Genomic DNA, 25,717 nt, shown 5'->3' on the forward strand with positions numbered 1-25,717 from the left:
TGGGGAGAATATTCATTTTGATGATATTTATTCTTCCAATCCATGAGCATGGGATTTCTTTCAATTTCTTGGTATCAATTTTCATTTCCTTGCAGAGCAACTCACAGTTTTCAGTATACAAGTCTCTCACTTCTTTTTTTTAATTTATTTCTTTATTGGGGAATTAATATTTTATATTCAAGAGTAAATACAATAGTTTGTACATGCATAACATTACCCAGTTTCCCATTTAACTATACAACCCCCACTATGTCATTTATCATCCTTCATGGACCTGTATTCTCCCCACCCACCCACCCCAGAGTCTTTTACTTGGGGGCAATATGCCAATTCCAGTTCACGTTCTACTTGTGTTTTCTTTTCTGGTCTTGTTTTCCAACTTCTGCCTGAGAGTGAGATCATCCCATATTCATCCTTCTGTTTCTGATTTATTTCACTCAACATGATTTTTTCAAGGTCCATCCAAGATCGGCTGAAAATGGTGAAGTCACCATTTTTTACAGCTGAGTAGTATTCCATTGTGTATATATACCACAACCTGCTCAGCCACTCATATGTTGTTGGACATCTGGGTTGCTTCCAGGTTTTGGCTATTACAAATTGTGCTGCCAAGAACATATGTGTACACAGATCTTTTTGGATGGATGTGTTGAGTTCCTTAGGATATATCCCCAGGAGAGGAATTGCAGGGTCATAGGGTAGGTCCATTTCTAGCCTTCTGAGAGTTCTCCAGACTGTTCTCCACAGAGGTTGGACCAATTGACATTCCCACCAGCAGTGTAGGAGGCTTCCTTTGACCCCACACCCTCTCCAGCATTTGCTGCTGTTACCTTTTCTGATGTATGATATTCTCAAAGGAGTGAAGTGGTATCTCATTGTTGTCTTTATTTGCATTTCTCTGACAATCAGAGACTTGGAGCATTTTTTCATGTGTTTCTTGGCCTTTTGGATCTCTACTGTGGTGAATATTCTGTCCAAGTCCTCCCCCCATTTTTGGATGGGGTTATTTGTTGTCTTGTTGTTGAGTCTGGAAAGCTCTTTATATATGTTGGTTATTAAACTCTTATCTGATGTATGACATGTAAAGATCTTCTCCCATTCTGTGAGGGGTCTCTTGGTTTTCTCTGTGAAGAAGCTTTTTAATTTGATGTAGTCCCATAGGTTTATACTTGCCTTAGTCTTCTTTGTAATTGGATTCGTTTCATTGAAAATGTCTTTATAATTTATGCAGAAAAAGTTCTGCCAATGTTTTCCTCTAAGTATTTGATAGTTTGTGGTCTAACATCCAAGTCCTTGATCCACTTGGAACTTACTTCTGTATTGGGTGAAATACAGTGATTCAGTTTCATTCTTCTGCATGTTTCAACCCATTGTTTCCAACACCATTTGTTGAAGAGACTCTGCTTTCCCCATTTAATAGTCTGGGCCCCTTTGTCAAAGATTAGATGTCCATAGGTGTGGGGCCTCATTTCTGGGCTCTCAATTCTATTCCACTGGTCAGTGTGTCTATTCATGTTCCAGTACAAAGCAGTTTTGATGACAATGGCCCTATAATACAATTTGAGATCTGGCAGTGTGATGCCTCCAGTTCTGTTCTTTTTTCTCAAGATTGTTTTGGCAATTCTAGGTCTTTTCTGGTTCCATATTAACATTTGTAGCATTTTTTATATTCTCCTAAAAATGTGCTTGGGATCTTGATGGGGATAGCATTAAATTTGTAGATGGCTCTGGGTAATATATTCATTTTGATGATGTTAATTCTTCCAACCCATGAACATGGAATATCTTTCCACTTCTTTGTGTCTTTTTCAATTTCTTTGAGTAGTGACTCATAATTTTCAGTATACAAGTCTTTCACTTCTTTGGTTAGGTTTACTCCTAGATATTTTATTGTTTTTGTTGCTATAGTAAAAGCAATTGATTTCTGGATTTCAATTTCTTCTAACTTAGTGTTTGCATAGAGGAATGCCACTGACTTTTGAATGTTAATTTTGTAGCCTGACACCTTACTGTATTGCCTGATGATTTCCAAAATCTTCTTGCTGGATTCCTTAAGTTTTTCCATGTATACTATGATGTCATCTGCAAATAAGGAGAGTTTGACTTCTTCTCTTCCATCTGTATACCTTTAATTCCTTGCTCCTGCCTGATTGCTATGGCAAGAACTTCCAACACTATGTTGAATAGTAATGGTGATAGTGGGCAGCCCTGTCTAGTACCTGATCTGAGGGGAAATGCTTCCAGTTTTTCACCATTGAGTATGATGTTGGCTGTAGGTTTGCTATATATAGACTCCACTATCTTCAGGAATTTTCCATCTATTCCCGTTTGTGGTAGTGTTTTGATCATAAAGGGATGTTGTATTTTGTCAAAGGATTTCTCTGCATCTGTTGATATGACAATGTGGTTTTTGGCCTTGCATTTGTTGATGTGGTGGATCACATTGATTGATTTATGTATATAAACCAACCTTGCATGCCTGGGATAAACCCCACTTGGTCATGATGAACAATCTTTTTGATATACTGCTGTATCCGGTTGGCTAGAATTTTGTTCAATATTTTCGCATCTATGTTCATCAGAGATATTGGTCTGTAGTTTTCTTTTTTGGTTGTGTCCCTGTCTGCTTTTGGTATCAGGGTGATGTTGGCTTCATAGAAGCTGGCAGGGAGTATTCCAGTGTCTTCAATCTTCTTGAAGACTTTTAAAAGTAGAGATATTAGTTCTTCTTTGAAGGTTTTGTAGAATTCATTTGTAAAACCATCTGGTCCAGGAATTTTATTTTCGGGGATATTTTTGATAACTGTTTCAATTTCATTAGCTGTGATGGGCCTGTTCATGTTATCCACTTCCTCTTGACTTAGTTTTGGAAGTTGGTAGGTATCTAGGAAGTCGTCCATTTCCTCCAGGTTCTCTAGCTTGGTGACATATAGTTGTTCATAGAAGCCTCACATGATATGTTGAATTTCTGCGGTGTCTGTTGTGATATCTCCTCTTTCATTTACTATCCGATTTATTTGGGTCTTCCCCTTTGTTTTGTGAGTCTGGCTAAAGGTTTGTCGATTTTGTTTACCCTTTCAAAGAACCAACATTTACTTTCATTGATCTTTTGTATGGTTTTCCTATTCTCAATGTTATTTATTTCTGTCCTAACTTTAGTGATTTCTGTCCTTCTGGTTGCTTGAGGGTTCCTTTGTTATTCTTCTTCTAGTTCTTTAAGATGTGCAATCAGGCTGTTTATTTGTGTTTTTTCTTGTTTCCTAATGTGTGCTTGTATAGCTATGAACTTCCCTCTTAGGACTGCTTTAGCTGTGTCCCAAATATTTTGATAGCTTGTGTCTTCATTTTCTTTGAACTCTCGAAACATTTTGATTTCTTACTTGATTTCCTCTTTGACCCAAAAGTTGTTAAGAAGTGTACTGTTGAGCGTCCACATTTTGGCACTGTTACTAATCTTTTGTTGATTGTTAAGTGTTAGTTTAATTCCACTGTGGTCTGAGAAGATGCTTGGGATGATTTCAATGCTCTTTAATTGGCTGATGCTGTCTTTGTGGCCTAATATATGGTCTGTCCTTGAGAATGACCCATGTGGATTTGAGGTAAATTTGTATTCCAGTTTCTTGGGATGAATGACTCTGAAAATATCCAATAGTGCTAGTTTATCTAGCTCTTCATTTATCTCCCTTATGTCTTTATTGATTTTCTGCCTGGATGATCTGTCAAGTTGAGGAAGTGGGGTGTTGAAATCCCCTACCATGGCTGTGTTGCTGTCCATATATTGCTGTAGCTCTTTCAGTAGAAGTTTGATGTATTTAGATGGCTTCTCATTGGGTGCATAGATGTTAATAATTGTTAAGTCCTCTTGATTGATTGATCCTCTGAGCATTAAGTTGTGTACATTCCTATCTTTTTAAAACTTATCTATTTTAAAGTCTATCATATCAAATATGAGAATAGCTGCTCCTGCCCTTTTCTGTGGGCCATTGGCTTGTATGATAGTTGTCCATCCTTTCACTTTAAGTCTGTGTTTGTCTTGTTGAGTTAGATGGGTTTCCTGTAGACATCATATTGTTGGGTTGTGTTTTCTGATCCATCTTCCTACTCTGTGTCTTTTAATAGGTGAATTCAGGCCATTGACATTTATTGATATCAAAGATTGAAGATATTTTAACACCATTCTTGTAGAGTTTTAGAGTGTTTTGATAGAGTTTGATAGAGTTTTAGAGTTTTGATAGAGTTTTAGAGTGTTTTGTCCTATTTGTGGTGGTCTGATTGTTTATAGAAGACCTTTCAGAACTTCTTTCAGGGCAGGCTTGGTGATGGTTGATTCCTTCAACTGTTGCTTGTCTGAGAAGGTTTTGATGCCTCCATCTAGTCTGAATGACAGTCTAGCAGGATATAGTATTCTTGGTTGAAAGCCTTTCTCATTGAGCACTTGATAGATATCTTGCCATTCTCTTCTGGCGTGTAGTGTTTGTATGGAGAAGTCTGCTGCTAATCTTATAGGTTTTCCTTTGTAGGTAACTCTTTGTTTTTCTCTTGCAGCCTTCAGGATCCTCTCTTTATCCTTATTCCTTTCCATTCTAAGTATGACATGTCTTGGTGTCTTTAGGTCTGGGTTAATTCTGTTTGGGACCCTCTGGGCTTCTTGAATTTTTATGTCTTTGATGTTGTCTAGACTAGTTTTCACCTACTATGGCCTGGAAAATGCTTTCTTCCTCTCCTTCTCTTTCTTCCTCTGGTATGCTAATAATGTGTACATTGTGTCTTTTGAAGTCATCCTATAGGACTCTGTTGTTGTTTTCTGCATCTCTTAATCTCTTTTTGAGATCTCTTCTTTTTTAGTTGTCTCTAATTCATCCTCAATCTTGCTAATTCTGTCTTCAGCCTCATAGATTCTATTCTCTCTGCCCTCTACTGCTTTCTGGAGTTCATCTATTTTGTTGCCCTGCTCTGATACTGCTTTAGCTTGTTCAGCTAGTTGCCTTCTTAGCTCAGCGATTTCAGCTTTCAGCTCTCTAATAACCATGAGATAATTAGTATTTTCTTCCATATTCTCATTTGTTGTTCCTGCATTTCTGATTGCAATTTTTTCAAATTCTTTACCCACTCCTGTTATTATTTCCTTAGCTAATGTTTGGATGTTGAACTCGTTATTTTGTGCTTCACCCTCTGGAGGACTTTTAGCTGGACTCTTGTCCTGGTTTGATTCTCCAATATTTTTCTTGTTGTTTTAACCATTTTATATATTATGTTATGAGTTCCTTTTATCAGTACTTTTCAAATTATTGATCACTATTGCCTGGATTGACTTGTGTCTAAGTAAGTTAATTAAAGGATTCACAGTGGTGGAAGTTAATAGTTATTTCAATCCCTGAGCACTCAGTGGTTTAAAAGCCTCTTTCTTTTTTTTTCCTTCCCTGTAGGCTATGGGAGCCTGAGGGCTTTTAAACTATCAATAGACTTCCTAGCTTAATCACTGACTCCTGACCAAGAGATAAAGCAGGATGTGGCAGAGATAATCCAGTGGTTATGCAAAAAGACTTTCACAGCCCCTCAGCTATGCCACCGAGGTATAGGTCTTCTCCTGAGTTTCCCGGTTAGATCTCTGTCCCCTGGTGTCCCTTCCTGTCGCTGCTCCAGATTCTGAGGGTAGTAGCAATGGAGACTCAGAGTTGCACTTGGTGAGTCTCTGGGGAGTCCTCTCCTCCCTTCAGCTGTCCCCTTGTTGGTGGAACAGACTGGAGTTGGTGTCTCAACTGCTAAACTGTCGAACTGTTAGCAGTCACTTAATCTCTCCTTAGGCTCCTCTCTCCTCTCTGTCACCAGCCACACGTGTTTGTACTCACTGGTGATTTACTGGGTTCCTGTGGTCATTCTAGTCCTGTCTTGTTTCGGTCCCAGGTGGTCTCCTTTGGTATTCCTAGTTGATCCAGGAGAGGAGAGGAGAGGAGAGGAGAGAATGTGATCTGCTGCTCATAGCTCTGCCTCCAGAAGTCAAATCCTCAGGGTTTGTCAATTTTGTTTAATCTTTCAAAGAACCAACATTTGGCTTCATTGATCTTTTGTATGGTTCTCTTATTTTTGATGTTGTTATTTCTGCTCTAATTTTAGTGATTTCTGTCCTTCTGGTTGCTTTAGGGTTCCTTTGTTTCTTCCTCTAGGTCCTTGAGGTGTGCAGTAAGATCATTCATTTGAGCTTTTTCTTGTTGTTTAATATGTGATTGTATGGCTTTAAGTTTCCCTCTCAATACTGCTTTAGCTGAGTCCCAAATATTTTGATAGGTTGTGTCTTCATTTTCATTTTTTTCAAGGAAAATTTGAATTTCCTGCTTGAGTGACTTTCTGACCCAGTGGTTAAGGAGTATGTTGTTTAGTTTCCAAATTCTGTGACTTTTAATAATTTTCTGTTTGTTGTTAAATGTTAGTTTTACTCCACTGTGGTCTGAGAAGATACTTGTGATGATTTCAATGCTCTTGAATTTATTGATGCTGTCTTTGTGGCTTAACATGTGATCTATCCTTGAGTATGTGTTATGTGGATTTGAAAAGAATGTGTATTCCAGTTTTTTGGGGTGAAGGACTCTGAAAATGTCCAAGAGGTCTAGTCTGTCAATCTCTTGTATCTTTGTTGATTCTCTGCTTTGTTGATCTGTCTAAGTGTAAGAGTGGGGTATTAAATTCTCCCACTATTATTGTATTACTATTGATGTATTTTTGAAATTTTTTCAGTAGGTGCTTGATGTATTTAGATGGTCCCTCATTGGGTGCATAGATGTTAATAATTGCTAAGTCTTCTTGGCTGATTGATCCTCTAATTATGTAATGTCCTTGCCTATCTTTTATTACTTTATTTAATTTAAATCTATTGTGTCTGAGATGAGAATGGCTGTTCCTGCCCTTTTTTGTGGTCCATTAGCCTGTATGATAGTTTTCCATCCTTTTACTTTAAGTCTGTGTTTATCTTGTTGTGTCAGATGGGATTCTTGCAAGCATCATATGATTTGGTTATGTTTTCTGATCCATCCTCCCACTCTGTGCCTTTTGATGGGTGAGTTTAAGCCATTGACATTTACTGATATTATGGATTTAATGTATTGTAGTGCCATTGTTCAACAAATTTTTGTTTCCTCTGATATATTACAAGTATTATAGTGATGTTCTTGTTTATAAGAGGTCTTTTAGAATCTCTTTCAGGGCCAGTTTGGTGACGGTTGCCTCCTTTAACTGTTGTTTTTCTAAAAAGGTTTTGATCCCTCCATCTAGTTTGAATGAAAGTCTAGCAGGGTATATTATCCTTAGTTGAAACCCTTTTTCATTCAGGGCTCAGTAGATATCTTGCCATTCTTTTCTGGCTTTTAGAGTTTGAGTGGAGAAGTCTACTGATAGTCTTATGGTTTTTCCCCTGTATGTGACTTTTTGTTTCTCTCTTGCAACCTTTAGGATCCTTTCTTTATCTTTACTTCTTCTTATTGTAACTATGATGTGTCTTGGTATCTTCACATCTGGGTTGAATCTGTTTGGAACTCTCTGGACCTCTTGAATCTTGATGTCATTTCTTTTATTCAGGTCAGGGAAGTTTTCTTCTATAATTTCCTTTAGAATGTTTCCTTCCCCTTCCTCTCTTTCTTCCTCTGGCAGGCCAATTATATGAATGTTACTTCTTTTGAGACCATCCCATATGTCTGTTTTTGTTTTCAGTGTCTCTCAATCTCTTTTTGAGCTCTTTCACCTCTTTCTTAGTTTCCTCTAGCTTTCCCTTTCCTCAGCTTCTTTCCTCAGTTCAGTTATTTCAGCTTTCAGTTGTCTAATTGCCTCAAGATAATCAGTATTTTCCTTGGGGGTCTCAACTGATGTTTCCCTAATACTGCCACTCCTTTCCTCCAATGTTGTTTTCATTTCTGTGATTAATAAGTTTATTATTGCTTGCATACTTTTCTTATCTATGGTTATTTCTGGCTGATTTATAGTTTCTTCTGGGCTCTTGTTTTCATTCATTGTAGTAGCAGTTTTATTTGTTTTTTATCTACCCATTTTTTAAATTTATGTGTTTGTAGGAATAGTGAAACAAGTTACTCTCGCAATGGATAAGATACCGAGTCCCCTAGCAATGAAAGATACCCTAAGAGTTAATTCTGGTCAACCTAAGGAGGGTATGAAAGAGATACATCTTTATATAATATTAATAATAAAATAGATCAGGGTAAAAAAACCTGTCCCAGCTTGCCTCAAGCCTCCTGAGCAGAGGCAACTGATTGTTAAGAAAGTAAAAAAAAAAAAAAAAACTCAGGACTAGACAAGAATAGCAGGAATAGACAGTTATGCAAATCTACTATCCATTGTATATTCTAGGGGTAACTAAAGAGAAAGGGAAGTAGAGCAGAGATAAGTGCAGAGTGAGTCCACTCTGAGTCATATTTCTTCCCCAAAATAATTCCCAAACATATACCAGTGAATTCAGAAAGCTGAAGGAGGAAGTATGACAAGAATGAGAAAAAGAATAAAAGAAAAAGAGAGACAGAGAAAGAAAAAGATAAGAAAAAGAATGGTAATAAAAGAGCAGTGAAAGAGTTATTTATTTATTTATTTTTATTATTTAATTATCTATGCAGGGGGGAGGGAGAGAATGGGTAGGGGCGGTAGGAAGAGTCAACAAGTTATTTTAGCAGTGAATAAGACACCTAGTCCCCTAGCAATGGAAAATACACTAAGAGTTAATTCTGGTCAACCTGAAGGAGAGGGGGAAAGGGATATGCGTTTATCTTGTATTGATAATAAAAGAGAACAGAGTAAAAAACCTGTCCTGTATTCAGCTTGAATGGCACCAGATTGCCTCAGGGCCCCTGAGCAGAGGCAGCTGATTGGCTCCTTAGAAAGAAAAAAGGCCAAATGTTTCAGAAGGGAATAGAATTAGAATGAATGATACCCCCTGGTGCGACAGGAATCTTGGTAAAGAAAGAAGCTCAGCAGGGGAGCCTGCTAGGAGCAGATCTCTGGTCCCCAGGGACTGGCTATGGGGGGGGGGAGGGAGGTGCACTTTGGGAATAATAATTTTTTTTCTTTCTGATTTTTTTTAACTGGGGAATTAATGTTTTACATTCAACAGTAAGTACAATAGTTTATACATGCATAACATTTCCCATGGCAATAATAATTTAAAAAAATTTTTTCCCTTTCTTTTTACTCTATTTTCTAACCCAAATTGAGTTATAGTCACCTCCTTGGTGTCACCGCTAGGACCTCTTATTGACTGTCCTACTAAAGGCAAAAGATCCAACCATTTCCAGTAGAGGTAGTCAGAGCTCAAGCCACTAGCAGCTTCTCATTCCACCATCTTCGGAATCTCCAGTGGTAAATATTTCTTAGCACATTGCCATGCAACAAGGACTCACATGCAAGCCATGCTGTCTTCCCATAGGGGGAAATCTTCACAAGCAGTGAAACAGTGTTAATGATATTCTTTCCTTCTCTTAATCTCCCCTCTCTCTTCTAATATCCACCCAGACCTAGCAAAGTAAATAAATAAAATTTAAAAGTCTGCAGTTTGCACCAAAGAGAAAGACTGTGGGGTGGGTGGGGGGACAGTAGAGGTCCTGGAAAATGTTGACTGAGGGGGACATTCTGAGAATAAGCAGATCCCTCACCCTCACAAGAAGATTTACTAATGCCTGTACCAAACACGCCAATAAAAAATATCTCTAAATGGTTCAGAAATCTTGTTCCTTTGCCATAAATAGCCAATAAAATTATGTGTGTGTGTGTAATATTTTATTTAGATTTATTATTGGATAGAGACAGAGAAAGTTAGAGGAGGCGGGAAGATCCAGAGGGAGAGAGGCAAAAGACACCTGCAGCTCTGCTTCACCACTAGGGAACATTTCTTCTCACATGTGGGGCAAGTGACTTGAATCTGGGTCCTTGTTCAGTGTAGTGTGTGTGGTTAACCATGTGTGCCACCTCCTGGCCATGCCAGTATACTATATAAGGCCCTATCACCTTGGGCTTCTCAGCTCCCCTTCCCCAGGTTGGATCTTCTTTAGTCCTGGATGGGCCTCCTAAGCTCTCTTGGCTACTTTATCTGGGCTTCTCAAGCTCTCCCCTGGCTACTACTAGACTTTCCTTTGTCTACATTCCTGACTCTATTTGCAGCACTTAGTGACTCATATTTGTAAAAAAAAAAAAAAAAAAAAACCTATGGAGCTAGCCCCTCTATTGTCATTTTTGTCACAGATTTCTCTCCAAGTCTACCACAGTATTGAGGAGCATACTCAAAAATTGAAATCATATCTAAAATGCTAAAAAGATAGGGCAGAGGATAGGTGCATAATGGGTATGCAAAGAGACTGTCATGCCTGAGGCTCCAAAACCCCAGGTTCAATCCCCCCACCTCTATAAACCAAAGTTAAACAGTGCTTTGGTTTAAAAAAATACTAAAAAGATAAGTACTATCAGCCATTATGGTGAATCCTTAACCAAATACAGATGGAACTGTCATGTTATCTAACAATTCCACTACTAGGCATAGACCCAAAAGTTAGAACAGCATTGATTCGAAGGGATATGCATAACCCCATGATCATAGTGGTCATATTCAGTATATTAAAAACCTAGAAACAAACAAAATTCCCTTTGACAGATGACTGGATAAAAATGTTATGGAACAGGAGTTGGGGCATAGTGCAGCCAATTAAGTGCAGGTGGCACAAAGTGCAAGGACCTGGATAAGGATCCCAGTTTGAGCCCCCAGCTCCCCACCTGCAGGAGAGTCACTTCAGGTGTCTCTTCAGGCTGCAGGTGTCTCTGTCTCTTTCCTTCTCTATCTCCCCTCTTCTCTATCAATATCTGTGTCTACCCAAATAAATAAAATATTTGATTAAAAGAGAAAAAACATAAGTCCTTGAGTTCTAATATTGGAAAACGAAGTAAAACAAAAAAAAATTTTTTTGATAAATCAGCAGTTCCATACAATAAAAGACACTGAGAAAAACCTACCCCAACAGGGAAACAGGTAAATTTAGAACTGTCCATCTTTTAAAAATATTTATTACTTTTTTTTTTTGTGTGTGTGTGTGTGTGTGTGTGTTATCTTTATTATTGGATAGAGACAGAAATTGAGAGGAAAGTGGGTGATAAGGAGGGAGAGAGACATAGAGACTCCTTTAACACTGCTTCACCGTTTGCAAAGCTTTCCCCTGCAAGTGGAGACCAGGGACTCAACCCATGTTCTTGTAGATTGTAACAGGTCCATTCAACCAGATGAGGCACCACTTGGCCCCTCTGTATAGTGTTTATGGTGAAATCAATTTATGTCATGTTTTAGGTTACAGATAATTTTTAATAATTTGCAACATGATTTAAACATAATTTTCTCTCTAATAGATTTTTCTTTTAATGCTGACAGAAAATATTGATTTTTTTCTACTTCATGAGGAGGGGTTCAGGCTTTTTTTTTTTCACATCTGTGTATAATATATGTAATAGTATATGTCTGTACTGTCCACTACATCTACCACCACAGCTCTTATCCCACTGTAATAAGGATACCCCTACCTATCTCACTCCTACCCTCCCTATGCTCTCTGATAACTGTCAGTTTTCATAGTCTGAGTCTGTTTTTATGACTATTATTTGAAAGTTTCTTTTATTTACATCCTGCATTTAAGTGAAGCCATTTGTCAGCTATCTTTCCTTGTTTTCCTTAACACAATCACTTCCAATCTCTCCCCACCCCATTTTTTTTCACTTTTATTTTTATTTAAGAAAGGATTAATTAACAAAACCATAGGGTAGGAGGGGTACAACTCCACACAATTCCCACCGCCCAATTTCCATATCCCACCCCCTCCCCCGATAGCTTTCCCATTCTCTATCCCTCTGGGAGCATGGACCCAGGGTCATTGTGGGTTGCAGAAGGTAGAAGGTCTGGCTTCTGTAATTGCTTCCCCGCTGAATATGGGAGTTGACTGGTCGGTCCATACTCCCAGTCTGCCTCTCTCTTTCCCTAGTAGGGTGGGTCTCTGGGGAAGCTGAGCTCCAGGACATATTGGTGGGGTCTTCAATCCAGGGAAGTCTGGCCGGCATCCTGATGATACCTGGAACCTGGTGACTGAAAAGAGAGTTAACATACAAAGCCAAACAAATTGTTGAGCAATCATGGACCCAAAGCTTGGAAAAGTGGAGAGGAAGTATTAGGGAGGTACTCACTGCAAACTCTAGTGTACTTCTGCTTTCTTACTTTGGTGCCATACTCCAAACTCAGTCAATTTCTGCTTTGCGTTTCTACTTCTTTTTTTTTTACATGCATAACATTCCCCAGATTCCCATTTAACAATACAACCCCCACTAAAATATTTATTACTTATTCACTTTTGTTGTCCTTGTTTTTTTATTGTTGTAGTTATTACTGTTGTTGTTATTTATGTCATCATTGTTGGATAGGACAGAGAGAAATGGAGAGAGATGGGGAAGACAGAGAGGGGGAGAGAAAGACGCCTGCTGACCTGCTTCACTGCTTGTGAAATGACTCCCCTGTAGGTGGGGAACTGGGGGCTTGAACCAGGATCCTTATGTCAGTCCTTGCACTTTGCACCACATGGGCTTAACCTGCTTCACTACCACCCGACTCCCAGTCACCTCTATTCTACATCCAACAGGAACCATCTGGTGCTGCCCTCACTGTACTTACTTCACCTAGTGCTCTAGGTAGTACAAATAAGTACAAATTCTACAGAAGAAGTATAAGGAGAGTTAGCATTTAAATGTAAGAACAATGACTGTGAGCACTATAAGTTTTTTTAAGTAGATTTTTTTATATTTATTTTATTTATTTATTCCCTTTTGTTGCCCTTGTTGTTTTATTGTTGTAGTCATTATTGTTGTTGTCATTGTTGGATAGGACAGAGAGAAATGGAGAGAGGAGGGGAAGACAGAGAGGAGGAGAGAAAGATAGACACCTGCAGACCTGCTTCACCGCCTGTGAAGCGACTCCCCTGCAGGTGGGGAGCCGGGGTTCGAACCAGGATCCTTATGCCTATCCTTGTGCTTTGCGCCACCTGCGCTTAACCCGCTGCACTACAGCCCGACTCCCGCACTATAAGTTTTTTAGATATTTTTTATTTAATTGCATTGGTTTAAAACATTTTTTTTCCAGAGAAGTACTCAGCTCTGGCTTGTAGTGGTGTGAGAGACTGAACATGGAACTTTGAAGCCTCAGCTCTGGAAGTTTATTTGCAAAACCATTATGCTATCTTCTCCACCCTCTTTCCTTTTTTTTTTTTTTTTTTTTACCTATTGTTGCCTATAGTACATATCCACTGCACCTGGCAGCCATGTTTTTTTGGTTGTCCTCCTCCTGTGAGAACTATGGGGGTTTTCAGATGGAGGACAACAAAACTGGTGCAGAGTGTGGTGATTTATAAACATATGTGTGCATATGAAAGTATTGCCCCCAAATCGTATACTCTTGTAAAATATCATTTAATCACTAACATAGAAAGATAGACACTTGCAGAGTTGCTTCACCACCTGTGAAGTGACTCCCCTGCAGGTGGGGAGCCAGGGGCTCAAATCTGGATCCTTACACTGGTCCCTGAGCTTTGCACCATGTGCACTTAAGCCGCTGTGCTACCGTGTGACTCTCATTTTACAAGATTTTTGTGGATGCTTTTTTTTATACTTATTTTATTTATTTTTTCCCTTTTGTTGCCCTTGTTGTTTTATTGTTGTAGTTATTGTTGTTGTTGTTGTTGTTGTTGTTGGATAGGACAGAGAGAAATGGAGAGAGGAGGGGAAGACAGAGAGGAGGAGAGAAAGATAGACACCTGCAGACCTGCTTCACCGCCTGTGAAGCGACTCCCCTGCAGGTGGGGAGCCAGGGTTCAAACCGGGATCCTTATGCCGGTCTTTGTGCTTTGCACCACCTGCGCTTAGCCTGCTCTACTACAGCCTGACTCCCTTGTGGATGCTTTTGTTGAAGAAAAATCAAATAGTTGGAAAGAGATGTCAGTCGAATTTGTGGGCTAATAGTCCTAATTGGCATGATAACTCAATAAATGTTTCTATAATCTCTTCTGTTCACATTGAGCAGCTACGGTATTGTACCTTTCATTCATTACAGTATTTTCCATATAGGTACCATACTGTCTAGTGGAAAGACTGTGCTGCTATATTTAAACAGAGTCTCAAACTACTGCTGTAGTTTATCTTTAATGTTCTGGCCTGAAAGACATTCAGTGGAAGAGGAATAAATGGCAGTTTCTTGGGTAAGTAACTTGCCCCACATCAGTCTGTTTCTTTTTCCTCTTGAATAAATTGTATTTTAATATACAGATGTTTAATTTACTGTTTCTGTTTTGCCCATTATATTCCTTTCTGTATTTCTTTCTCTCTCTTTCTGTCAGGGCACTGCTCATCCCTAAATTATGATGTATCAGGGAATAGAAACTGGAACGGGAGAGCCTCAGGCAGAAACTTTGTTATCGCCTCCACCCTTGTATTTCTTTTCTTTTTTTCTAAATTTCTTTATTGGGGAATTAATTTACATTCAACAGTAAATACAACAGTTTGTACATGCATAACATTCCCCAGTTTCCCATATAACAATACAACCCCACCAGGTCCTCTGTCATCCTTCTTGGATCTGTATTCTCTCCACCCAACCACCCCAGAGTCAATTTGTCAAGTTTACTTTGGTGCAATAACGTCAATTCCATTTCAGGTTCTACTTGTGTTTTCTTTTCTGATCTTGTTTTTCAACATCTGCCTGAGAGTGAGATCATCCCATATTCATCCTTCTGTTTCTGACTTATTTCACTTAACATGAATTTGTCAAGGTCCATCCAAAATCGGGTGAAAATGGTAAATCCACCATTTTTTATAGCAGAGTAGTATTCCCTTGTGTGTATAGACCACAACTTGCTCAGCCACTCATCTGTTGTTGGACACCTGGGTTGCCTCCAGGTTTTGGCTATTACAAATTGTGCTGCTAAGAGCATATGTGTACACAGGTATTTTTGGATGGATGTATTGGGTTCCTTAAGATATATCCCCAGGAGGGGAATTGCAGGATCATAGGGTAGGTCCATTTATAGCCTTCTGAGAGTTCTCCAGACTGTTCTCTACAGAGGTTGGAGGTCTTTAAGATGTGCAATCAGGCTGTTTACTTGTGATTTTTCTTGTTTCCTAATGTGTGCTTGTATAGCTATGAACTTCCCTCTCAGGACTGCCTTAGCTGTGTCTCAAATATTTTGATAGCTTGTGTCTTCATTTTCATTAAATTCTAGAAACATTTTGATTTCTTCCTTTATTTCCTCTTTGCTCCAGAGGTTGTTAAGAAGTGTACTGTTGAGCTTCCACATTTTGGGACTGTTACTAATCTTTTGTTGATTGCTAAGTGTTAGTTTAATTCCACTGTGGTCTGAGAAGATGCTTGGGATAATTTCAGTCCTCTTGAATTTACTGATACAAATTACCAGAGCAATGCTCAGCTCTGGCTTATGGTGGTTCAGGGGATTGAACCTGGGATTTTGAAGCCTCAGGTATGAGAATCTCTTTGCATAACCATTATGCTATCTACCCCGCCCCAATTTTTTTATAATTCAATTTTATTTATAAAATGGAAATGCTGTGTAATCAGAAGCCTACACTTATTGTCACTGACTTGACATATAAGCCTACTCTTACTCTTCAGTCTCAGTCAAGATGAGTTCAGTTGTTGACCAAGCAAGTTCAGGCAATCGGGGCCTATTTATGAAAACAAAGGTTCAGGGTCTACAACCATGATTATTGCTCCCCTACACACTATCAAAAACTTTTTCCTCCTCAGAACACAGCTCCATTCTCCTCTCTCTTTTTTTTTTTTTTTTTTTTTTTGCTTCCAGGGTTATTGTTGGGGCTCAGTGACTGCACTAGGAATCCACTGCTCCTGGAAGCCATTTTTTCCCTTTTGTTGCCCTTGTTGTTAATTATTGTTGTTAGTGCTGTCATTATTTTGGATAGAACAGAGAAAAATGGAGAGAGAAGGGGAAGACAGAGAGGGGAAAGAAAGACACCTGCAGACCTGCTTGCCACCTGTGCAGCGACTCCCCTGTAGGTGGGGAGCCAGGGACTGGAACCAGGATCCTTACTCTTTGCTCTACTGTGCTATCACCCAGCCCCTCTCCTCTCTCTTAGAGTGAAAGTGTCTTCAATGTCATCAACACTCCTCTCAATAGCCTCCCAGCATCCCCATTAACTAGTCAAATTGCCTCTCATTTGACTGACCTGAAGCCACTGACTGGGCTTCCCCACTGCCCATCTCCTCTGGCATGGCTGACTCCCCACCTACCCAGCCTGTCTCTAGGCAATGCTGGGTGTGGTAGACATCAAGGAGAACAGACCCCTAAGCTCTATTCTCTTAGTTCCTTCATCTCCCCCATGATTAAGCACCCCTCACTGAGACTCCACAGAAAAGGCTCCAACATGTTGCTTCACACCAATAACTCTAGAAGCTTGATCACATGGCAGATCTTAGTCACCACCTTCTCTGCCTCTATTTATAACCCAGGAACAGTCAAGAAATGGGTAGATCAACTAGGGCAAAGTACAGACTGTGACTAATCATTAGGAGAGCTATTTACCTGCACTGTGTTTTTTTTTTTTTTTTTTTAATTTTTTATTTAAGAAAGGATTAGTGAACAAAAGCATAAGGTAGGAGGGGTACAACTCCACACAATTCCCAACACCCAATCCCCATAACCCACCCCCTCCCCTGATAGCTTTCCCATTCTCTATCCCTCTGGGAGCATGGACCCAGGGTCGTTGAGGGATGCAGAAGGTAGAAGGTCTGGCTTCTGTAATTGCTTCCCCGCTGAACATGGGCGTTGACTGGTCGGTCCATACCCCCAGTCTGCCTCTCTCTTTCCCTAGTAGGGTGTGACTCTGGGGAAGCTGAGCTCCAGGACACATTGGTGGGGTCTTCAATCCAGGGAAGCCTAGCCAGCATCCTGGTGGCATCTGGAACCTGGTGATTGAAAACAGAGTTAACATATGAAGCCAAACAATTTGTTGAGCAATCATGGATCCCAAGCTTGGAATAGTGGAGAGGAAGTGTTAGGGAGGTACTCACTGCAAACTCTAGTGTAGTCCTGCTTTCAGGTATATATTTTGCAGTAGTTTATGGATACGTGTGCACATAAGCTCTCTCTCACAGAAACTGGTGTATATCTAGGTTATGGGACTTTGTTAGAAAGTGAACTACCTGAGATGAAATTAGAGTGTACTATTAAAGGAAAGGTCTCACCCGAGTAATGAAGCTGAAGGGTTGTCATTCCACACGTGAAGTCTCTGGATACATTCTGAGGTGAAGCATGTTGAGGTAGCAATCGTTGCTTTGGTTAGGTTGTGATCGGCAGATGCAATGTTATTTGGTTTGGATTGGGAGATGCATACGGGAAAGTGGGCCCTATCCAAGGGTTCCAGGACTGGGGGAAGTAGGGGCTCTATAGTGAAGATGTGAGGTTCCTGCTGTCTTAGGGTTCAAAAAGACACTCAATAGTTAATATTATCATCACATTATTTGTTAATTGGGTTAACTTTGAAAAGTCCCTTTGTTATGGTTTGCTGGACAGTACCCAGTATCTTGTATTTTGTTTGTTTTTTTACCAAACCTATGCTGAGTTCTGAGTTATAGTGGCTTTTAGGACTGAAACATGTTACACTGAGATTCAAGCATGAACTTTATAACTGCTATGCTAACTCACTTGTTGGAGCTTGTGTGGGTGGTCTCTCAGCTAGAAAGGTAAACTATGAATTTCCATCACCAGTTCAAGAGACTGCATGAAAAGAAAGAAACTCAGGGAGGATTCTGGTACGAACACACTCGTTTATTGGGGGGAGGGCTGGGTTGATATAGAAGGCAAAACAAAGAACAGTTTTCACATACATCAAAATTCACAGGTTTCTTAGAGGTCAGCATGCCCCTATGGCAGGGGTTGGTATGACAAGAATTGATACATAAAGATCAATACAATTAGTCTCCTGTTGCAGGCATTTAATTATCCAAAGGCATTTGAGAGAAGAATAGGGGTGAGATAGAGAAGGAAGAACAAGGCTTCAAAGACATCAAAAGGGCTACAGGAAATAAGGTCTTGGGGGCTTCTCATTTGTCTGGTGTTAGGAGTGTGTGACAGGATGTGCTTTTCCTTTGTGATCAAAAGGTGAGGTGGAATGTGTGAACTTTGAGTGAATCTTAAAGTAGGTGGCCACGTGGCCTGCAGTTTGAGGTTTCTGTGTGCTTGAGAGTCAAGAAGGGAAGAACTTAGTCTGAGAGACGGCTTTTCCCCTTTGCTCACCTAGGTTGAGAGAGACTTACAAGAGGGTATCTTCTCAGACCTCCATCCAAGGATGAGGGAAGTTCTCCCGAAGCTCTATCAAGCTTACACAGAGCCCCACACTAACTGACCCCAAACATGCCCCAGACACCTGGTTTCACTTCAAAATTGTTTTGAATATGGACCCCAGCTCAAATTGATGGGGTTTACAGTCGACAACATTTATACATCTTTCCCATATTTGGGAGCCACTCTCTTCCCTGATCCAGCTTTCTAGCCCCTTTTCCAGCCATGTCATCATCTCCCCAGACAATAATTTGGGTCCACCTGCATAGCAGAGTTCAGGATCAGAAAAAAAAAAAACACCTAGTACAATCATGGCCCCTTTGGAATATAACAAAAATAGGCCTACTATCTACAAAATGGAGATCTCCAAATCTTCATATGCACTATTCCAGCCTTAGGTTCATAATTGGTCAACAATTTGTTTGGATTTATATGTCAACTCTTTTTTCAGCCACCACGTTCCAGATGCTACCATAATGCCAACTGGTTTCCCTGGGCAGAGGACCCCTCCAATATCTCCTGGAGCCCCACCTCCCCAGAGTCCTGCCCCAGTAGGGAAAGAGAGAGACAGGCTGGGAATATGGATCGACCTGTCAATGCCCATGTTCACGGGGAAGCAATTCCAGAAGCCAGACCTTCCACCTTCTGCATCCCACAGTGACCCTGGGTCCATACTTCCAGAGGGATAAAGAATAGGGAAGCTGTCAAAGGAGGGGATGGGATACAGAGTTCTAGGAATGGGAACTGTGTGGTGTTGCTTTTCCTATGTTTTTTTCAGTGTTTCTTTTTTATAAATAATTTTTTTTAAGTTTCAGGTGGAGGGGTCTCCAGAAAATTGGGGCTTTCCTGATCCCAGGACTCATGTGTTGACTTTTTCATTGTTTTATGATTCTGAGAGGTCGAGAGAGGAGGGATTCCACCACAGTGCTCCACCCGAAGTAGAACTTTCCCTTCCTGTGGTGCTCCTGTGGTGTGCTCAGACCTGAAATCTTATATACAGTAAGGCAAATGCTCTCCTGTGTGAGACAGCTGTGTCCAGTGTTCATATTTGTTGGTCATTATGCCAGGTCCTGTTGGCATGCTTCTGGATTCTGCTTGTGAAGCCTTCTAATTTTATCATCACATTGGGTTCACTTGTGTTGCTTGCTATGTGTTCTGTTTGCATGTCCACTGTTGGCTGGGCACCCCCTGCCTCTGGGATATTGGTTTGGTCTTCCCCCCCTGCCTCTGGGACATTTGGTTTAGTCATCACTGGTTCATGCTTCTTTCTTCTCCCTGCCCCCTATAGTATGTATCTCCTTGGTTCCTGACTCTTCCGCTGGAGGAGAGGCAGGACAGAATTGGGTTGTGATTAGGTTGTTGGACTTCATCCCCGCTCGTGAATAAAGATTGAACTGCATTCTCAGCTCAACCATGAGTCTCTGGTCGTCTCTGTCTCCCACCCGTGAAGCCAGCCCGGCGAAAACGACAAGGTCCGCTGCATTGCTTGATGCTATGGTCTATTTACATAATCACTGTTTTTCCTAAAAGACCCCAACATGTTATCCCCTCAGGGTATTGCTAATTCAGTTAAAACCATCACAACAGTTGCTAAGGATGCTTTTACCTTCCCAGCATGCCTTTTGCCTCTCTCCACCCACTTTCCTAGTCATCTCCTTTTCCCACTTGCCACTTCCGGTTAAAGAAGATATATATATATATATATATGCATTGTGTCTGATCAATAAAGGCATTGCATTGTGTTCCTGCTCCGCCATGATTTCCTGGTCCTCTCTCTCTGGCGAAGCTAGCCCAGCACATATTTATTTATATTCACTAGCATAGTGTTTTGTTTTTCTTTAAAGACACATTTATTTAGCATCATGATCAGACTATTACATTTAGCAATCAACAGCATGGATGAAAAAAATCTACATTTAAACCCGTTGTTGGAATGGTTTGCACTTTCCACAAAACAGAAACTAAACCTGTTATACAATTAGTCACAAATACAGTCCTCCAAAATTTTTCTTTTTCCCATACACAAGAGTATTGCCTAACACAAGTCTGTAACAGCGAGACCCTGCCACCACTGTGCTTGGCTGAGTTCACAAATCTGTTGTAACCTGTTGCTTCCCTGTCACTTCTCTGGCTCTGCTCTCCTGCTAAGCTTTGGTTCCTGGCAATTAAAACTTTCTACCACTGCCATAGTTACTGCTGCTCTTGCAGCCACCATATCCACCTTGGTTTTGTAGTTTGGCAAATACTGGCCATCACCACCATACAGGTCAGAGCTTCATTGTTTTATGTTTCTGAGAGGTCGAGAGAGGAGGGATTCCACCACAGTGATCTACCCCGTGTGGAACTTTCCCTCCCTGTGGTGCTTTCGTGGGGTGTTCAGACCTGAAATCTCATATACAGTAAGGCAAATGCTCTCCTGTGTGAGCCAGCTCTGTGTCCAGTGTTCATATATTTATTTATATTCAGTAGCACAGTGTTTTGTTTCTTTTAAAGACACATTTATTCAGCGTCATGATTAGACTATTACATTTAGCAATCACCAGGATGGGTGAAAAAAATATATACATTAAAACCTTGGGGAATATTATGCATGTACAAACTATTGTACTTACTGTTGAATGTAAAACAATTGCCCAATAAAAAAAAAGAGGAAAATATATATATATACATTAAAACCCGTTGTTGGAATGATTTGCACTTTGCACAAAACAGAAACTAAAATAACCTGTTATACAATTAGTCACAAATACAGTCCTCTAAAGCTTTTTTTTTTTCACATACACAAGAGTGTTGTCTAGCACAAGTCTTCTTTGTAGCATCTAGGCTCTGCCACCACTGTGCTTGGCTGAGTTCACAAATCTATTGCTTCCCTGTCACTTCTCTGGCTCTACTCTCCTGCTAAGCTTTGGTTCCTGGCAATTAAAACCTTCTGCCAATGCCATAGCTACTTCTGCTCTTGGAGGCACCATATCCACCTTAGTTTTGTGGTTTGGCGAAATACTGGCCACCTCCACATGGGCCAGAACTTTGGCCTCCAAAGTTTCCTCCTCTCATAGGTCCAAAATTTGAGAAGTGGTTATTTGAATTGCTAAAAATAATTGTGGCTTCTGCCACCTTGAAAATTACTTCCATCATTGCCAAATCCATTGAAGCCATCCCCACTGTGACCATATCAGGCACCACTTCAGCTGCCACCAAAGCCGCCTTGACCACTAACGTCTCCTCCTCAACCAAAGTTGTCATTGCCACCAAAGCCATCTCCATGGCCACCACCAAAGTTTCCAGAACCATTTCATCCTCTTTGGCTATACAAGGCTCTGGCTATCTCTTGCTGTGATAAGGCTTTCCTTGCTTCACAGTTGTGGCCATTCGCAGTATGGTATTTCTGAATGACAGTCTTGTTGACAGAATCATGGTCTTCAAAGGTTTCAAAAGCAAAGCCTCCTTTTGCCACTGCCCCAGTCAGTCATAATTGAAAGTCAGTCATAAAATGAAATTGAAGTTTCAAAAACTTCAATTTCCCCATAGTGTTCAAAATAATCTCTTAGATGGTGTTCTTCAGTGTCTTCTTTTTGCCACCCACAAAAATGTTTATCACAGTTAAGTGGGCACCAGGAAGTAGAGAATCTTCTCTGGAGACGTCTCTCTTGTTCCAGAACTCTCCCATCCACTCTGTATGACCTCGCATTCATGGCAGCACTCGGTGGCATATGGGACAAAACTGAAACCTTTGGAGTGCTGGTGTTTGAGTCTCATAACCACGCAGTCTGTGAGAGTTTCCCACTGCTCACAGACTCATCGGCTGTTGAAAAGCTCAAGCCTGGAAGTCGGGCTGTAGCTCAGCGGGTTAAGTTCACGTGGCGCAAAGTGCCTGGACTGGCAAGGATCCCAGTTCAAGCTCCCTCCCCTCCCTCCCCTGCAGGGGAGTCCCTTCACAAGCAGTGAAGTAAATCTGTAGGTGTCTATCTTTCTCTCCTCATCTCTGTCTTCCCCTCCTCTCTCCATTTCTCTCTGTCCAATCCAACAATGATGACATCAAGAACAACAATAAAACAAGGGCAACAAAAAGGAAAATAAATAAATATTATGTAAATAAATAAAAGCTCAAGCCTCTGATGAAGAGCTTCTGCAGCTGTTCTGACTCCTTGGGAGACTCAGATTTCAGCATGGTGGCAACTGAATGAGATAAGCTCACAATACTCACTGGGCGACTTCCATGGGCAGAAAGCAGTAATCTAGCCGACGTCTGTAGCTCAGTTTATTTATTTATCAGAAATACAGGAGGAGAGAGAAAGAACCAGACATCACTCTGGCACATGTGCTGCCGGGTATTGAACTCATGACCTTATGCTTGAGAGTCCAAAGCTTTATCACTGTGCCACCTCCCAAACCAGTTTTTATCTTTTTTTTTTTTTTTTTTTTTTAACCAGAACACTGTTCAGCTCTGGCTTATGATGGTGTGGGGGATTGAACCTTTGGATACCAGCTTTCCTCTCTCCAGGAATGCATATATCAGCAATCTCAGGATGTCAAAATTTAGACATCCTCCTCCCTCCCCAAGCCCACGTTGTTGTCAGAGGGCCCTGCTTACCTGGGGCTGCCAGTGCAGAGCAGCTCACAGGCTCTCCTCAGAGCCTGTTAGACATGGAAGTCCTGGAGAAGTGCTTCTAACGATTCTGGGGGACAAACCAGCGGCTCTCCACAGTGAGCAGCTATTTACACACCTCTAGATATGTGAGCCAATGGACTCCACCCAGAAGGTGTGGAGCTGCCCCAGGGGTGGGTGGGCAGGGTCAGCATAGATGATTGGCATTAAGACATTTCTGCTCCTCCACTGCCCCCTTCATAACACTTTCTTTCTTTTTCTTCTTTTCATAGGGGCACTTATTGGTTTTCACTTCCAGTGGTGCCAGTGATTGACCCTCAAACCATGATGTCTCGGGCTTTAAGAGTTTTCTTTAACAAGTTTGTTACTTCCATACACCACGCTCTGCCATTTAAGACGGCTATTAGTGGGGGCGGGGGAGATAGATAGCATAATGGTTATGCAAGTGCCAGGTCCAATACCCTGTACCACCAGAAGCCAAAGTTGAGCAGTGTTATATTAAAACAAGGAAACAAAGAAATATATAAATACAATGGGCAGCGTAGAAACCATAATGGTTATTTATACAAAGAAACTCTCGTGACTTAATCTACAAATTTCAGGTTTAAGCCTTTGCACCAGCATAATTAGAGCTGAGTGGTGCTCTGGTAAGAAATTTAAAAAAGCGGGCTGAGTGGTGGTGCACCTAGCTGAGCGCTCACGTCACAGTGCAAGGACCCAGTGCTGAGCTCCCGGGCTCCATCTGCAGGGAGAAAGCTTTGCAAGTGGTGCAGCAGGGTTGCAGGTATCTGTCTCTCTCCCTCCCTGTCTCCCCTTTCTCTTGATTTCTGGTCGTCTCTATTAAAAAAATAAATGAAAATAATTTAAGTCCCATGCCTGTAAGATGTGTGCTCAACCAGGTGCGCCATCACCCGGTCCCCACTCTCAATTTCTCTTTCTCGATCCAAAATAAATACAAATCAAATCAAATCAATAAAAAAGCAAACAGTTTAGATTGATCTCATTAAGTCACCATCCGGACAGAAGAGCTCACTAATTCATTATCTAGAGTTTGCGGTTCCTTAAAAAAACCACAAGCCAAGACGGAACCACCAGGCTAGAGAGGCAGCGCTGGCCTTGGGACAACTTAGGCCAGCCGCATGGGCTGCTGGGACCTGTAGTTCGCACGCCTCTTCTCCCGTGGCAGATGGCGAGGAGGTGGACTACAGCTCCCGTCAGGCCAAGCGGCGCCAGCGAGGTCCTGCACACGCGGGCTAGGCGGCAGGTTCAAGTTGCTGTAGCTGGGAGTTCGGCTGTGCATAGTCGGTTGCACAGCGGAGTCAGGTTAGTCGCACCCTGTGGGTCTCGGGTGATAGCGGGAGCCAGTCGAGGCCTCGGCGTGACCCGGCCTTAAAGACCTGGGGCTCTGCGTGTCTCAGGGAGGTGCGCCAGCCTCGCCTCTGGCCTTTCTGCGCCGCCTCCCTGCTGGTCTGCGTCCTCCTTCCCCTCGTTCCGCTTTGGGGACCGCGGAGCTGCGGGGAGGTTCGGGGCCCGCGACGGCGCGGCGTGAGCCGCTGGGGCGGGCGCAGGGTATCCCGGGCAGTCTCCGGCCGGGCTCCAGCGGGCGACCGGGGGCGCGGACCCGCGGCGGGGAGCGGCGCTGAGCGCGGCGGCCTCTGGCCTTGGCCGCGGGCGGACCGGCGCGTCTGCGCAGGCGCCGGTCTGCGGTTCCCGAGTGCGCGCGGCGCCTGCGCGGTTGTGCGGCTGCAGGTGGCCGCCAGCTGCGTGTCTGCGGCCGGGCGGGACTGGCCTGCTGGAGCGGGTCGCACTGCAGAATCCTGTGCAGCGACTCTGCGGCCGCCTCACGTGCTGGCGTGCGCCCCGGTCCGGGCCAGGCCTCGGCATCAGGCTCATTAATCATGACTCCGGAATTGTGCTGGTAGAAATAAAATGATTAGTGACAGATGCGACTTCCCCAAACGTTTTATTTGTGGATAGAGATAGAAACGCAAAGGGAGTGTCCGGGAGTTGGCGCAGTGTTGGGGCTTTGGACTCTCAAGCATGAGGTCCTGAGTTCGATCCGGCAGCACATGTGCCAGAGTGATGTCTGGTTCTTTCTCTCTCCTCTTGTCTTTCTCCTTAATAAAATATTTTTAAAAAATCAGAATTGAAGGAAGAGCTACCGAGTGGGGGGAGAGCAGGAGAGAGACACTGCAGCCTTATTTTGGCCTGTAAAGCTTCTTCTGCAGACGGGGATGGGAGAAGGAAGGACTGAGACCAAGACCCCAGCACTCTGCCATGTCAGCTTGCTGCGCCACTGCCTGGCCTCACCAGTAAAGGATAATATAGCTGTCAGTCCCCACATGAGTCTAAAGTTTGCTAGTGCTCACAAGAAGGAAGTTAAAAAAAATTGCTTGAGTGAATATTAACTATTTTTTAAATTTCTTAATTGGGATTTTAATTGTTTACAGTCGACAGGAAAATACAGTTCAACCCCCACTAAGTCCTCCTCTGCCAGCATATTCCAGGACCGCAGCCCTGCCCTCCACCCCAGAGTCTTTTCCTTTTGTGCAAGAAACCAATGAATTTTAACTGTCGATTCAGCCCTCTGCATCCAAATACTTACCATCTCAACATGTCATTAATTTGAAACCATGGGGCCAATTTTATAGCGTTAAACATTGAAAAAAATACCTGGCATAATTGTCAAAGTCTGGCATTTGGTTGACACTTCAGGCAGAAGCATTTGAGCTGATGA

General features: G+C 41.8%; 1 protein-coding gene and 1 pseudogene across 1 annotated transcript in view; both read right to left on the reverse strand.

Moving 5' to 3' along the window:
• The window catches only part of LOC107523368 (zinc finger protein 709-like), a 486,341-nt gene that overhangs the window by 392,564 nt on the left and 68,060 nt on the right, over positions 1-25,717 (reverse strand). The gene's annotated exons all lie outside the window — the stretch shown is intronic.
• Positions 20,743-24,509, reverse strand: LOC103125915 (heterogeneous nuclear ribonucleoprotein A1-like; annotated as a pseudogene).

This window comes from Erinaceus europaeus, chromosome 13 (genome assembly GCF_950295315.1).
Source record: "Erinaceus europaeus chromosome 13, mEriEur2.1, whole genome shotgun sequence".
NCBI classification, from domain to species: Eukaryota; Metazoa; Chordata; class Mammalia; order Eulipotyphla; family Erinaceidae; genus Erinaceus; species Erinaceus europaeus.